This window comes from Delphinapterus leucas, chromosome 11 (assembly GCF_059928025.1).
Source record: "Delphinapterus leucas isolate spDelLeu-1000000601 "Yukka" chromosome 11, BTC_Dleu_Yukka2, whole genome shotgun sequence".
In the NCBI taxonomy this organism is placed as follows: Eukaryota; Metazoa; Chordata; class Mammalia; order Artiodactyla; family Monodontidae; genus Delphinapterus; species Delphinapterus leucas.
In genome coordinates this window covers 18369961-18373604 of record NC_143139.1, presented here as the reverse complement: position 1 = coordinate 18373604, position 3644 = coordinate 18369961, and the positions used below count along the sequence as shown (strand labels likewise).

Below are 3644 nucleotides of genomic sequence, written 5' to 3'. Positions count from 1 at the left end.
ATATAAGATTATTAGTTTTTAAATCCATATTAAAAAGTCAATTGTACATTTACACACCAGGAACAGACATTTACAATACACAACTTTTAAAAATACCCCCTTAAAAATCAAAAATTTAAAAAAAAGTTGTATAAATAAATTTCACAAAATCTTTGCAAGATCTCCAAGAAGAAAAATATAATACTTCACTGGAAGGCATGAAAGATGACTTAAATAAATGAGAGACATACCATGTTCATGGATTACATGAACATGTATGTATTCTAACCATATCAGTTATCCCTAACATGTTCTGTATATTCAGTTTAATTCTAATCACAGTTCAGTAGGTTTTATGGAACACTAAAAGCTAATTTTTTAATCATATGTAGATTAATGGGTAAATAGAGAGATGGACAGTTATGTGACAAAGCAATATTGCAAAAGGTTAATTATAGAATCTAAGTAGTGGGTTCATGGGTGTTTGTTTGCTATAAAATTCTTTCAACTTCTTTTCATTCTTGGAACTTTTCATAATAAAATGTTGGGGGAAAATCATATGGAAATGTCAACAGCTCAGAATAGCCCAGACACTCCTAAAAAGGAAGAGCCAGGTGCTTTACCACACAGGAAAATTTTGAATAAAAATTATAATAATTAAGAGAGTGTGGCATTGGTATGGGAACAGAAAAACAAATCAATGGACTATAATAGAAATCAGGCATTTATGAAAACCTGATTTATTTCAGATATGACATTATAGATCACTGGGGAAAGGGTGGATCATTCATTAAATGGTTCTAGGAAAACTGGTATGCAAATAAAAAATAATTAAAATGTTAACAAAACTTTAAAACTCAGGAAAAAAATCAAGAGAATATCTTTTAAATATCTTTAAATTAATCAACGCACAAAAAAGTATATAATAAAACCTTTTGCAAAAAGAGTTTAAAACAGAGAAGATTAAGATATATATATATATATATATTAGGGTTACTAAAAGGATAAGGAAAACATTATTAAAATTTATGGAGTGTTTTTCTTCTCATGCCAATAACACTCTTGCAAACATGGTGAACATTCTTAAAATCCACTGGACTTTCTGTAAGAAGGGTGGCAACACAAACCCCCCAAAATAACAGTGCAAGAAGGGCAAGGATCCTCAGTATGCCCAGGGAAAGCAGCATTATAACAGGAATCAGAGCGACTATGGTAAGCATAGACTAAGCTGTTTTTTCTAGGAAAAGGCTAAAACTACAAAGAAGATTGCACTAAGGCTTGAACGTATTGAGCCCAAATGTAGATCTAAAAGAATCCTGGATATTTAGAGATGCAAGCTTTGGAACTGGGAGGAGATAAGAGAAAGGGCCAAGTGATCCAGATCTAAGCTTCATCTTTTGTTTTGTTACGAAGACAATACAATTTTGAGGTTATGTTCACTTCATTTGGTTGCTTTGTTCTTTGGGGAGGCAAATAAGCTAGTGTCATCAACAAAATTCCCCTTGTGGGGAAATTTACACTTTAAAAAATTGTATGGAGTGGAGGGATGAGGTTACAATTTGGAATGAGCATATCGGGAGCCACAGGTGTAGTAATAATGATCTATTTTTTTAATTGGGTGATATATATGAATGTTTATTTTATTTATAGTTATAGAACTGGATACATACTATTTTATATATGATATAATATACAAATTAAAGATTTTAGGTCAAATGCAGGATGCTAAGAAACCTAATAGGAAAGTAAAAAATCTAAAAAGCTAATCGAGATAGAAAGAGATAAGCAAACTCTCTTAAAACCTTAAGGTTTTCATGTCCCTCAACTTTAAAGAAAATAAGCCAAAATAAAGGTGGCACTAGCTTATATTTTACTTTAGTAAATTTGGTAAGGCATCCATGAAGTATAATCTAGAAGCTTAAAAACTACACAGGACTTCATGAAGTTCTTTTTTATTAGCCTTTCAAAATTTATTAATTGTAGCTAAGTATGTCTTTCTGTCTTAGGAAAGAGAGCAAGGGAGTGGAAATTATGACCAAATATCCTTCCCTCCCTCCTTCCTTCCATCCTTTCTCTCTCCTTCTGTATTAATTTTAATTTTCTAATACTGTATAACAAATTACAAAAAGAAGAAGAAGGAGAAGGAGAAGGAGAAGGGGAGGAGGAAGAAGAAGATATTAGAATATCCATAGGAGTTCTGTTTTGCGTTAGTACCAGAGGTGTTTTCAAGTGTATCAGACCTCCTCGATGCTGTAAAACAGAATTCATTAACTCAGTCTCGTTTAATCATTCTAGAAGCAACAGTAACAGCAGCAGAATGAAAGTCAAATCCAGAGTGAATTAGTCATAGCTTTTCTGTGATGCTGGGTTTTTTTTTTTTTTAATGGCATTAGCTAACATTTTTATCCCACTGACCCCTGTACCGTCTGAATTGTATACAGCATGTATACTCACCACGGAGAAGCACACTCCTCTTCTGTCTTATTTCTTCCTCGTCTCTTTACAGCCTGTGGTGCTATCTTGGGGCCTTAGAGGCATTTCATCCAAATATCCACATTTGCACAAAATGTTCCAACACCTTCCCAGTACAATCCTTGACATTTTCCCTGCCCTCCCTGAGAAGCATGTGCTGTGAACCTGCTCCTTCTTGCATGTGAAATGGCAGCTGGGATCATTAATGGTTCCCTCAGATCCTCTACGTCCTTTATTCCTCAAAACAAACTCTTTGGCTCCATTCATAACAGGTCTGATAGCACCCTAAATAAAGTGCCGAGACTTTGCTGGAAGGCATGAAAGATGACCTAAATAAATGAGAGACATACCATGTTCATGGATTACATGAACATGTATGTATTCTAACCATATCAGTTATCCCTAACATGTTCTGTATATTCAATCCGGGTTAGACATGGATGGAGGTATAAAACGGTACGTGTCCTATCAAAGTATACCCAGATTCCCTTAATTACACTTAGGGAGTTGTTCCCTTTGAATCCCCTAAACAGGTGGTGAGTGATGTTTTCTTTTTCCCTCAGGGGCTACTAGCCTACAATATAATCATTTAACTGGGAAACACACGGGTTATGCTGAAGTCATTCATTTTATATATATCTGGTATACCTAGCATTACTGAGCATATATGGTTACCATGCACTGTGTGAAGCAATTTATATGCATTATTTTTACCAATCTTTATAACTCTGTAAGTTGTGTTTAATTACCAATATCCATTTAAACATAAGGAGACTGAGGTACAGGGAGTGTATTAATGTGTCCGAAGTCACTCAGCTAGCAAGTGGCCAGACCAGGAATCAGACCTGGTCAGTCTGGCCCCAGAGCCTGAGCCATACTCACTGACTGCCTTCCCCTTCACCCTGAGTGAAGCTCTGCAGTAGGTCCTAGAGTCATGTGCATGGATGCTGAAGACAATATTTCTGCCCCACATCCAGCCAGAGCATAAATTCCAAGAAAAACACCTTAAAATCTATTACAGAGCTAAGAACAGAGTGGTGGTCCAGCATGGAAAATGGAATAACTAACTCAGCCTAGAGGATTGAAGAAAGCTTCCCCAGGGGAGTGACATTCAAGCCACAAATGTGACAAAGAATATCTGAGGAAGAACAGACTACATACTATAAAGTACAATGTTATAAAAGGGGATGTAC

The 3644-nt window shown here is 35.4% G+C and overlaps 1 pseudogene; it reads left to right on the top strand.

The window, feature by feature from the left end:
* The first annotated feature begins 394 nt into the window (after positions 1-394).
* Positions 395-2670, top strand: LOC149747964 (large ribosomal subunit protein eL42-like; annotated as a pseudogene).
* Positions 2671-3644: the final 974 nt, after the last annotated feature.